Below are 13,604 nucleotides of genomic sequence, written 5' to 3' on the forward strand. Positions count from 1 at the left end.
ATCAGGGGGATCTGTCCAAGCTCATTGATTGTCTGGAGAATGAAATTGAAGATCCATGGGTTTCATCACATCACTTCCAAATGTTCCTCCTCAGTTCCTGGAATAGCTTGGGAAATTAAAGCTATTCCTCAATATCAACATCATCATCATCATCATCATTCTACTCATTATATTTATAAATACGTGAAGGCCAATCAATTTTTCCCAACCGATTGTCAAATTCATTTAATCCACCTTTATTGAGCACCTTCAGAAGCATGAAGTCAAAGGTATCTATGACACGATACCTGCCTGTAGAGCTCAGAGCCTTAAGAAGCAGGCAGATGTAAGCAGCAGGCACCATTAGAATATAATGAATGAGATGGATGCCAAAGGAGAAGTCTACACAAAAGCATAGGGAAGAGACAGCATCTCAGGAATCAGGAAAGTCTCCACAGAAGATAAGTGGGAATATGGTGAACAGAGTCCAGGATTCAACCTGATATACCTTCTGGGCTTAGGAAAGTACCTCATGCATAGAGGCACTCAGTAAACAGCTATGAAAGTATTGAATAGATGAATAAAGAACCTAGTTTTTTGCACTGCCCTTTTCTTCTTTACTCCCTCCCAACCACATCTTCCCATATACTCTCTTCTACCCCATGGGGAACCTCTGTTTCATTACTCATCCCTTTCACTGCCTAATCTTGTAAACCTCTCAAAAGTCTCATCCGTGATTGCTCAACAAACACAGGTGTCCTGGTTAAAGCTCACAACATTTAAGTTATGAGGAAAGACTGACACAAATGAGCATTGCTTGATAATTTTCCACTGGAGAATGTGAAGTACCAAATCGGAGAACAGTATGTGCTATGTGGTCATGGAATGATTGTGCCATGTCCCACCTGGCTTTTCCCATGAACAACTCAGCAGGGAAGACTTTATGGTCTGCTGAGATTCATATCTATCTGCACGGACACCCAGCTCCCACCAGTGCCAAGAGAACTATGTCATCTCATCCTCTCATCAGAAATAAAGGAGACCCTACAGGAATCTAGGGAAATGGGACCCCTCAGCCATCCCACAGCTGCAAGCACATCCTATCCAACCCACCCTCTACTCTGCATCAGCTCCACGTCCACTCCCTCCTTTCTGCACCCAGATTTTATTCTCAGTACTAGACAGCCAACAGTCCAAAAGGTCTTCCAAATAAAATCACAGTTCCTTCTCTTTTCATCCCCAGAGCATGGTGTGTCCAAACCATGTGCAAACTTCACTCCTCATAAATCGTTTAATTGACAGAAGAGGGGATTTTGTTTAGAGACTCACAAAACTCAAAAATTCATGTGACCATCTTCTCCAAATTCTTTGATGGTCTATTGTTTTCCCAGGAGCTTTGCAATTCCCACAGTCTAGAGGAGGGTCAAGTGCCTGTCCTCCAATTTTCTCCCCATTTCTCTACGCTGAGCAGATGAGAGCATCTGGGATTTGTGGTGAAGTATAATCTGTGTGCCCTCCTTGCGTGAAGATGAGATGGAATGTTTGGATGAAGAGTTTTGCTTTTTTTTTTCTTGTCCATAGATTGCCCACAATACTATGCAGAAAATTCTCCAAGTTTTACAGCTTTAAAAAAGGGGGGAAGGAAGAGAGACAGAAAAATAAAAATTTCAAAGAGTTGACAAAGCATTTTAGAAAGTTGTAGGGGGAATAGAAAGTGGTAAAATTACCACAGAGAGAAATAGATTAATAGAATTGAAGCAGAAGGAAAAACAGGAGGACAAGAACAATAATGAGTAGAGGCTCATAGCCAGAAGTTTGTCCTTTTCAGCAGATCTTCCATTTAAAAGCAATGCTAAGTTCAGAGAGGGATAGTCAAAATCTGTAGACTGATTTCCACTGGATCTATCAGAATATCATAGAATAAGTGAGCATCTAAGAAGTGGGAGACTGAGAGAACCCCACTTTATAACCAGAAGTTAAGAGTTGTGGTCTCAGTTCTGCTGACAAAGCAGGTGATCTCAGGCATGTCATCCCCTCTCTGGACTCACTTGCATATTTTATAAGCTAGTCCAAGTTCAACTTCATCTCATCACTTCTCCTATGACAACTGTGGTTCCCATCACCATAATCTTTATCCTGGAGAATTGTGACAGCATCAGAAAGAACATGAATGATTATCTGGCCCAGGGTTCCCAATCTTGGCCATGTATTAGAATCATCCAAGCAGCTTTTAACAATACCAAGCTTTGGCCTCTAATGCGGCCCCAGTAAATGGGCTTCTCTGGAGAGTGGCCCTGGGTACTATGTTTTTAAAAAACCTTCTAGGTAATTCTAATGTTCCTACCACTACTCTAGCTCAATCCCTGGAAAACCAAACATGCATTCCAAAGGTATTTTTGAGTGCCCACAGAGCATCAGGAACTATGCTGGACAGTTGGCAGTGAACATGACAAAGTGGATCTTTTTTACATCCAACTGGAGGCAGACAATTCATAAGCAAATAAACCATATAGTTTCAGACAGTGATGTGTGCTTTACAGAATATGACATGGTGATAAAATAGAAAGTAACTACAGGAGTACCAGGGTGGTGAGAGAGGGTTGCTTTAAAGAGAAGACTTTAAGGGCTGCTTAACTGAAAGATGAAAGAATCCTGCCAGAGTATATGGATAAAACACAGAGGAGCAGTAAGTCCAAAGGCCCAATGGTGCTTGGCTAAGGGACAGCATGGCTGGAGCAGAGTCCCTCAGTGAAACAGAGATAGTGACATCTGTCCTGAAATTATCACATTGTTATGTCTGAAACATGTGCGATGTATTAGGAAGCATTTAGGGATGGAAAGCCCAAGAAAATTACAAAGGTGTCCTGTTTTATTGTCACCACTGCTTGCTAATGTATTTCAATAGCCCACACAGTAGATGACAACCCTATGACATCCCCCGGCCTTAGCTGTGGAACCCAAGTGCTACACCATGACGCAATTGCAGATTCTGGGCCTGGACTTTTCTGGGAAGTCCTGGATAGATTTTGCAGAGCTGCAGCTATGTTCCAGGAATCTCCTGTCATAAGAGGCTGAGAAGGGTTTCCATTTATCAGATTAAACTCCTTACACAAGAGACAAAATTGAAAGTAAAAGTTGGAAGCCCTTAAAATGCACCAAAGGAAGATAAGCCACCATGCTGATAAGCTGGGAGAGGGGCTACCCACTTGGCTTCCTCTAGAGAAATTTGGGTGCCTACCCTTTGCAACATTCCACAGCTTCACCCCAGAGATGGGAAAAGACAAAGTCCAGTCACATTATCACTTTCTACTATTATCCCGGAAAGGTACTTTGAAAAAAGGAGGTTTTTTTTTTTTAAATAAGAATATGGAATTTATTAGATATTGAGTACAAAAATAAACCCATCTAAACAGTGGCCCAGAGAGCTTATTTTATCCCTCTGGGTACCTCTAGACTTTCTCACCCCAACCCCAATAAAAACTATTTTGCATGTACAATGGCTAGCAAAGACTACAGAACCTGGTCAGATGTTTGTGACGTAGGTGGTAATGCTCAGCTGAATGGGTGTTATCGGTTCTGAGTGCCTCTACTGCCCCTGTCAAGGGGAATGCTAATCTTCTCTCCTTTCATAAAACATATTTTAGCCAATATTTGGTTTATTAATGCTTTTTCTCATCTTTAATCATGCAATGCTTGCTTGCATTTTCCTTATTATATAACTAAAACATTGCAGAAAGAGGGAGAGAGAAAGTCTCTATACTACATTGATACCCTGAAGTAACTACTATTAACAGACTGTTTCTATGCATTCATGTGTAGGTATGTGCATATATGTATATATGCCTATGTCATGGAAAATGTTCATTTTTTACATAAATGGCATGACAGTGAATGCCTTTAAGGAGGATTACACAGGATGCTTATGACAAACATTATAAAGTAAGAGCTTCATACCAGTATATGGCCAACAGTAGGGGAGTGACTGAATATACTGTAGTATATTCAAATTATGTGATCGCCATAGCTGTTTAGAAGAGTAATGTAGCTGCAAACCACCTTTAAAGCTTCACAAGACATTTCAGAGTGTATTAGCCAGGGTTCTCCAGAGAAACAGAACCAGTAGAATATATATAAACACACAAATATACACACACATATGTATTTACAAAGTATAATTATATATAAATGAAAATTATTATAAGGAATTGGCTCATGAAATTATGGAGGCTGACAAGTCCCATGATCTGCAGTCTGCATGCTAGAGCCCCAGAAGAGCTGATGGTGCAGTTCAAAGGCCTGAGAGCAGGAGAGCTGGTGGTGTAGATTCCAATCAGCATCTAAAGTCCTGAGTGACAGGAGCATTGAGGACAGGAAATCGCTGTTGCAGCTCAAGCACTCAGGCAGAGGGTAAAATCAATTTTCCTCTGCCCTTCTGTTCTGTTCAGGTCTTCCATGAACTGGATGATGCCCACCCATTGGGGGAGGACCATCTGTTTTATTCAGTCCAGCAATTCAAACAATAATCTCTTCTAGAAGCATAATGATCATCATGTTCAAAGGTCAAAGGCATGAAAGAGTTGAGTGTATGAGGAATTGAAAAAGTCCACTGTCATTGGTGTTCAGTGGGGTGGGTCTGGGACAGTGATACTACAGATCAGAGAGGTTGGCAGGAGCAGGGTTGCAGGATCTTATAAACAGAACAAAGAGTTTCCATTAGTTCCAAACATAATGGAAAGATATTGAAAACTTCAAGCAGAAGATGGGGACAGGGATGACATTTGTTAAATATGAGAATGGATTAGAGGAAAGCAATATTCCAGCAGGAATATATGTCAATATGCTGGAATAATCTTGGCAAGAGATGATAGTATGGGGACCACATGGACAGCAGTGAAGAAAAAATAGGTAGCATATTTAAGAGATACCTCAGTTATGAAATCCAAAGGCTTGTTGAGGAATTAGAATAAGACATACAAAGAAAGAGAGAAAGGCAGATTGACATCCAGGTGGATGCTGGCCAGATGAACTAGTGTAATGGTTGTGGCATATCTAAGATAAGCAAATGAGTGCCTGTGGGATGGGTAGGGGGGACTCAATTGACTTGGACATATTTCTTCTGAGTTACAACCCCCATTTAGCTAGTACCTTTTGCAATGGCTAACATGCTATTTGGTAGCATGCTGAAGTTCCCTCTCAAATTTTTTAAATTAATTTTATTCTTTATTCAGGAATAATACACATATATGATTTAAAGAACAAATAGTACAAGTTTCATTGAGTAAGATATGCATCAAGAAGTCTTGCTTCTACCGGTGTCCCCATCCACTCTGCTACCTATCCATTTCACCATTTTTAGATATCCACCTGTAGCAGATCTGGCTGTGCAACAAACTTAGTAGCTTCAAACAACTGTTTACCTAGCTTATGCTTCTGTGGTGGGCTGAACAGTTCTCCTGGTATGCGTGACCTTGGCTGAACTCAGGTGAGTAGGCTCATGCGTCTGGCTCTTGGCTGGAGGCTGGAGAGCTTAGATTGGTATGGTGGTTGTATTGTATTCACTTCGCTTAGCAGCAAGTACACTTCTTAGAATTCCTTTCTGTGTGTAATTCTGGATTAGGGAAGACAACACAAGATATTTGCACAGTGTTTTAAGGGTAGAAGTGAAGCAGCAGCTATTGTGCTTCACTAGTGCAGGCCCAGGCTGCTGCAGCTCAGTCATATCATTGATCTGCTGGCTCGCCCATTGGCACTGGGCAGCACCAAGAGTCACAATTCCTCTTACTCCCATGGGTCTTCTCCTCCAGCTTCCCTGAGTCCTGGGCCAGGCATACGCATAGCTCCATAGCAGAGAGATTAGCTCAATTAGCAGACAGACCCTGGGTCCAGTTTGTCCTCATTCTCTCTTGCTTTGTTCCCAGATTTTCTTCTTGACTATCTGCCTTGCTTCAGTGACTTCTTTACCCTCTCTCCTTTGTGGTCTCTTCAATTATGCAAGGTGTAAGTCCTATAGTAAATCCCTTATTCCATTTCACTCTTCAGTTGATAGGCTGCTGGCTAAGGGGGTGGGTGAAGGAGGTGGGGCAGGCAGCCAGGTTTTATGTCTCTCATCATCTATCAGGCTAGCCTGGGCTTCTTCACATGGTAGTCAGAAGGTTCCAAGAACAACAAGGGAAAGCAGGTCCTAACTTCGGCTTGTTTCACATTATCCAAAACAAGTCCCAAGGTCAAGGGATAGTATGATGCAGCACTACTCGAAGAGAGTAGATAAAGAGAGGTGAACATTTAGGAAGGACATAGTAAATGTTACTGCCTATACATTAGAACATCACATCTAAGTGGCTCAACCTAGTGGCTGGAGAGACAGACATCTTTCCCACCTAGCAGACTGGGCTCCCTGCCTTTCCCTTTAAATGAACCATTCAGGCATTTTCCCAAGAACTTAAAGTGATTCACATGGTATTCCTTTATATACACATATAAACTGCCAGTTGCTACAGTCTCTCTCTGCCTGATTCTTCATTCTTGCCTCATGTGATAAATTTAAGATAAGCATTACATTTGTAGGTTCATTTATCCTGTCTCTCCTGAGAATGACCACTCCCACTGTGTATTATGAGATGGGAATTGTTATGGTGATGGGATAGGGTGTGGAATTAGAAGGTGGTTGTGAAAGTTTGCTCAGTTTGGAAAGAAGCCCAATCTATGTCAACAGGCTATGAGATGCCAAGAGGCAACCTGAGTTCAAAGAAGTCTTCTAAGATTCAAGGAAGATTGAACCCTCTCTTTGCTATGTTTCCCAACCCTCTCTAGGAAGACAGTGTTATTAGCTAAGCAGAGTAGGCCACAGATGTGGTTTTTTTAAAAAAGCCCAAGAATAGGAACTAAGCAGAATACCCAACACACAGTGCACAGCAGGAAATGGGATTTGGAGATAATGTTATTCAGTGAAGGGCTTTAAGATGGAATGGACCATGCTTCCTTTGACTTATAGCCACATCACTTGGACCTCTGTTGGACCACTTACTCCGTTATCCACTATAAAATAATCACTGGTGAGTTTCCTATCATGTATGCTCTTACAGAGCAATGTTCCTTTCCTCTAAAACATGTAGCTCATGTGTTTTTAGTGATTATCACCGGTTTCTTCCTAGTAGACTAAAAGCTCTATGAAAGCAGGCACATGTCTGAATTTTGCTTCTCTCACTCACCTGGCCAACTCACTGATATCACCACAAAAAGGCCAAAGTCAGAGGCTGTATCTGGATATGAACATTGACCCACAGTGCCTGGCTTTAGAAGTATGTGAGTAGTAGAATCCAGATTTGAATGGCACTGAATCAGAAATTAGACTTTTAAGACCTTTCTAATCATTTTACACATAAGACTGTGAGCAGAGGATTCAGTTCTCAGGGATGCTTACACAAACTTGGAAACACAGTCTATGTAATTGTAGATGCCAAGTGCATCTATTATTTCCCTTTTTTTAATGGGAAAGCAAATGAAATAAAATGTATTATTGTACTTGTGTTTGTAGGGCACAAATCTATACTGGTATTGTAAACAAAGTCTGATCAACATAAAGACAATATTTTTCTATTATCTTTGTAGAAAATATTATTAAATCATTGTCATATGAAGAAGCAATAAAAGAATATGCAAGCTAAACTATAGTCACAGAAAGTACCATATTAATGTGCAAAACAATTAAACATTTTACTTTGTGATATTTTCCACCTTTAAAAACCTATAGTTTGTTGTGATTTCTTCCTCTATAGTCAACATTTTTATTCTTTGTGTGAATAAGTCCCCCCCAAACCCAAGACATACCTATGGGTAGCCACGTGACCTTTCTGTGCATGTAGTAGACAGTTGTACAAATATTTCAAGAACACAGTTTGAGTTTAGAAAGTTTAATGTCAGTCCAAAATAGAATTTTAAAAATCCCACATTGATTTGGGGTTAATTATTCCTTCCTCCTAAGTTTGAATATAATTCAGGTTGGAAAACTGCAGTGAGAAAGGGGGACTATAGTTGACTTCTATATACTTTCTACCTCATGGTTCTATTTTTCACTGTCTCCTTAGGTAGTCAGCAATTTCTGACCTCTCCAAGGACAGAGGGGAGGAAAAAAAAAAAGGTTTTAATGGCACCTCAAAGCCTGGTTCCCTGCTCTCTGGGCCTGGCCCATAATGTCTCCCTGGGAATGTTTTGATGTGCTTCCAGGAGGTTCTAGATTGGTTCCTCCTTCCTAAGATCCCTTCATCTAGGAAGATCTGGGTACATCTCTTTTTTGAATAGTTGCTTCTTCACCTAAGGTGTTCACCCACAGATTCTTGCTCTGGTATCCCTCTACCTCAAGAATCAGAAATGGCCTATCTCTGGCTCTCTCTCCTGGTTAGCTCATATATGGTCCTAGGAAATCACTTCGTGCCCCATGGTCTCACATGTCCTGGGAATATGGTCCAGAGGAATTTTCTACTGACTACAACACCAAAACATGGGACAGTCTTCCTTGTTTTATAGGTTCTCCTAAAGAGGTCAGACTCTTTCCCTCAAACACACAATAGTTTCCTCTCAATAGATTAGATGTTACAGCATAGATAGAATATCACCATTCCCCTCTCCCTTTTGGTAGTCTTAACCTGGTTGGGGGGTCAAAACTTTATCAACTAGTTCCTCAGGATCATTTCCTTTGTAAATATGCAATTTGATGCCTATTTTTGGAAATTCTCATTGATTGCATTGTGGAGCCTGGTCATAACTTCAATTTTAACATTCCATTATAGCCTTAATTACCTTTGCTTCATTTCATGGTCTGTAGTTCCTTTGTTCCACGGACCACTAAATTAACTAGCTATAAAGAAAGACATGGTCTTTATGAAAGGTTAGATACCATGTATTCAAATTAGCTCATTCTTCCTCTTATATTTGCTTATTGTTAATTCCTTTGGAAGGAACAAAATTGCACTGAAATACACATCATACCAATGGATGGGCCTATATAAATATGAAGTTAATTAGTTAATTTCTTTAACTAATTAGTTAATTCCTTTAACATGGAAAATGTACTAAGCACTTCTTTTGGGTGAAGCACTCTGAGAGGCCTCCCAAAATCAACCCATGACAGAGGTTGTGTGAAGGTCCCATATCCATTTATGACCCCTTTTTGCCTAAAGTCTTCCCCAAACCCAGAGAAGCTAAAGGTCACACTGGCAGAAGGACATTGTTAACAACACATCAATTCCTTCCCTCAAAATAATATTAATCCTAAATAAATTGAACTGAGAGGCTGTCTTCCTTACATTCCCCAAAGAGTGAGCCCTCCTACCAGTTGTGTTCATCTCTTGCAGGTACTAGATTTCAATGTGATAGCTCTTCTGCCCAAGAGTGGACTACATATCCTACCAAAGTGAATTTCCATTTTTCCTAACATCTGAACCTTCTCTTCAATTTTCCACCTAGTTCCTCAATTTGAAGTTGGGTTATTTTCATTTAACTTAGGACCCACAAACTATATTATTTGATAAAAATTCTTCACAAGTTCTATTGCTAATGCAAGCAGTGAATAAGGCTTAAGTCCTAGAAAAAGAATTTTTTTCCTCTGGGGGGTTGAGTTTGGCAAGGATCCTTTCAAGAGTCCTGCAAGAAGACAAAATCCTTTTTCTGAAGTGTTAACTTCCTCAATCAAGACAGGCTCTGAAGAAAGTTGGATCTCTCTTTCTCTCCAATGCTGTATGCTTTAAAAGGGTGGGGAGGTGAGGGGGAAGAGTAAATTACTTTCCTGGAACCCAGGAGAATATGAAGTGACCTCAGATGTCTCCTCCCAGACACTTCTGAGAAGAAGTTGCAGCTGCCATTTTAGTTTTCTTACAGATAGTATCCAGTGTCTTTTTTTGTTGTTGTTGTTTTAATGGCTTCAAGGAGTAAAATCAAATACATCTTCTTTATGACCATGCCAGGTTCTACATTTTGCTAAACACCAAAGGTTTTCTTAGGTCTTAAAACAAGTGTCAGGGGTTTTAATTCTATAAAAAATAAAGAACTGGATGTTCCAAAGGCAGACCACACGGTCACCACTTAAAAGTACAAGTTTATAGCAAATGGCTGAAACTTTCTAGTAATGCTGAAATGATTTTGTATAAGTGTACTGTTTCCAAATATTTTTCAGGATTCATTTGGGAATGATTAAGCTAATGTTACATCTTTTCAGTGTTATGAAAAAGATGACTGTCAATCTGAGAGAGATTTCAGCAGATCACTAAGGAAATAAAACCAACCTGGTCCTCTTTTCCCCCTGGTATGTAGAGGGAATGGGCTTTTGTTATTAGGGCAACTCAGGACATGCTGGTTGTCTGCTGTATATCCAAAAGAATGAAGAGTATTCATCCTTGGGAGCTCTCTGAAGAGCTAGAGCAGGGCATTGCTATCAGAACCATGACAGCCTTGTAATTATCAGACGGCATGCCACCAATTTGCTCTGCAGTCCCAGCAAGGATAAGCTTCATTGCATTAAACAAATATACAAATGAAATGAAAACTGGTCAGAAGAATCTGGGAATAGGTCAAGAGAGGAATCTGCAAGGTGTAGCTGGCCAACAGCTGAATGGGTGTTGTGAGGACAGTGTGCCTATTGGATGGACCGCTGCCTGCATTTGAACAACCCTGTGCTGACAGGGAAGGCTCCTGAATTTGCTGGATACATTCCATTGAATGCTGGCCTGAAGCATTTATACATGATAGAGAGAGACACAGCTCAACCAAGGTGAAATGTAAGAGTGGAAAAAGCAAAACAGATACAGATAAAATGTGATTTATGAGTCTCTGGGTTGGTGCCCTCAATGGCTCCAAGAAGGAGGAGGAAGACCTGGAGATAAAGGTCCAGGATTGATAGAAAACATTTATAGAATGGCCTCTTTGACTATGCTAATGCAATTCCTAATTAATATGGTTCTATATATTTTAAGGACATGCTACTTTATAGATTCATATAAAGAGACAGAGAGAGAGAGTGTGTGTGTGTATGTGTGTATGTGTGAATAACAGCAAGAGTAAGAACAAGGGGGAGAAAGAAGAAGAGATTATGACATTATGTTTCACAGTAAAGCATGTAGGTAAATGGGTGAAAATATGGGCTTCTTGAGGCCAAAATTTCTGACATCAAAATATCCTGGGATCAAATCCTAGTTCTCCCTTTTTCCAGATGTAAAAGCTTGAGCAGGTCACTTAACATTTCTATGACCCAGTTTCCTCATAGGATGTTGTACTAAATTAATTAATCCTTGTAAAGCATTCAGAATGTCCCTAGCACATATAAGTGCTCAGTTAATATTACTTATTATTCTTCTAATTTTTATCGCTATCATCATTATCTAAACATGAATCTTTTAAAATCTGAAAACAAACATTAGGGTAATCAGAGAATCAGATTAATAAGATGTACATCTATAAAATATAACATATATATACCATATACATTTTATATTGTCTGTGATTATGTAAATATATACACCAAAAAACTATATGCATTTAAGAAAGAAAAAAACTATATTAAATTTGTAATACTCTTCATGTTTGATTTTTGCCATTACCAGAAGTGCTCAACATGACTTATATTATTTGTATTCATCTTTTATTATCAGCATATATTGAGTGTTACAATTTTAATACAGCTTTTTCTTTTCTTAAAATGTGCATATATTTTTTGGCATGCTCTGTACGTGAATCTGTGTAGTATGGGCCTACTCTACTAATATGTACATACGTACATGTGGTACATGTCTGGTCTATGAAAATTAGGTTGACTTAAGGAGGTATTCAATGTAGGGAGGTGGTCAGCTATGAAGGCTCTACTGTATATATGAGAGAGAGAAAAAATAAGCTTATTATAAGGAATTGGCTCATGGGCTAATGATTCAGGTCCAGACTGAATCCAAAGGCCTGAAAACCAGATGCAGTTCCCATCCAAATTCTGGCAGACTAAGATATTCAGGAAGAGCTAATGCTTCAGTTCAAATCCAAAGGCAGGGACAAGTCCAATGTCCCAGGTTGAAGGCAGTCAGGGAGGAAGAACTTGATCTGTAACATCAGTCTTTTTGTTCTCCTCAAACTTTCAAACTGATTGGATGAGGCTCATCCATTTTACTTAGTCTACCAATTTAAATGTAAATTTCATTCAAAATCAGTCTTGCAAACACCCAGAAGAATGTTTGATCAAATATCTGGCTACCTCATGACCCAGTCGAGTTGACACATAAAATTGGCCATCACAAGTTAACCCCTTGTCATCTTGACACTCTTGCACAACTCCTTAATCTATACTTAATTATTATGGCTATAATTTTATCTAATTTGATACAACTATCCTGTGTACAAATGCACTAACCCCTTCCTCAGAAAAGAAGATTAAGTCTTTGAACCTTGAGTGTTTACCTTTCTTCTTGATAACCTATAACTTAAACACTATAATGTAATTTAATAATACTTCAATACTAGGATATAGGGTCAATACATCTTATGTGATAAGAACATAAAAGAAAAGAATATGAAGATATTTGAGACATACACACATATTCATGACAAAATAAGAAGGGAATACTCATGACAATTTCAGGCCTCCTTTCTGGAGCTGGTCATGTGGACAATTGCAACTGGTATTTTTTAACCACTTTCTTTCACTACCCATTCCTGCATTCCCTTTGTTGAGAAAGTACCCCAGCTGAAGGTGGGTTTTTTTAACCTAGTGGTCTGATACACACCTTTATTCCAGAAGGGTCTGGGTCATTAGTAGTCTTGCTTAGATTGGATTGTTGCATTTTCCATTGACCTTAATTGTAAGGCACACACTAAGAGATGTCCTAATGGAGCTATTGTAGTCCTATACTTCTGACATTCTCTGTCACTTCACTGTGGACCATTACTCAAATTTCCCCTGGTAGTCAGGCTCAATGACCCCAGCAAACACTGTAGCTCCTTTCTTTGCCTGTTGGTTCAGAGGCATAAGGAGTTCAAAGTGGTTGGGAAAAGAAATACCAGAAGACATTAACAAATGAAAGAACATATCATGCTCATAGCTGGGAAGAATCAACATTGTTAAAATGTTCATACTTCTTATAGATCTATAGATTTAATGCAATCTTCTTTAAAATTCCAATGCCACACTTTGAAGAACTTAAGAAAAAAGTTCTTCATTTCATATGGAACCCGAAAAAAACCTAAATAGCCAATGCAATTCTAGGAAATAAAAACAATTCTGGAGACATCACATTTCTAAACTTTAGGTTATACTACAAGTAAATAGTGATCAAAATAGCACGGTACTAGCACAAAAATAGACAAAGATGTACAGAACAGAATAGAGAACCAGACATGAAATCAACTTTATATCATCATCTGATCTTTGACAAACCAAACCAAAGTATATACTAGGGAAAAGAGTTCCTCTTTAATTAATGGTGTTGGGAGAACTAGTTAGCCCCATGTGGAAGATTGAAACTGGACCCTCATCTCTCACCACTTATAAAAATTTATTTGTTTATTTATTTATTTTTTTATTGAATGGTAACTATGTACATTAATGCACTTCTGGGGTACAGTGTGGGGTTTTCACATGCAATCTGAAATACTTC

At 39.3% G+C, this 13,604-nt stretch overlaps 1 non-coding gene across 1 annotated transcript; it reads right to left on the reverse strand.

The window, feature by feature from the left end:
* Window positions 1-3,494: 3,494 nt before the first annotated feature.
* On the reverse strand, window positions 3,495-3,616 carry LOC111723067. Its single transcript, XR_002771691.1, has one exon. It is a non-coding gene; the product is annotated as a U6atac minor spliceosomal RNA (small nuclear RNA).
* Window positions 3,617-13,604: the final 9,988 nt, after the last annotated feature.

The sequence above is a fragment of the Otolemur garnettii genome, unplaced genomic scaffold, assembly GCF_000181295.1.
Source record: "Otolemur garnettii isolate 467f Iridium unplaced genomic scaffold, OtoGar3 scaffold00007, whole genome shotgun sequence".
Classification (NCBI taxonomy): Eukaryota; Metazoa; Chordata; class Mammalia; order Primates; family Galagidae; genus Otolemur; species Otolemur garnettii.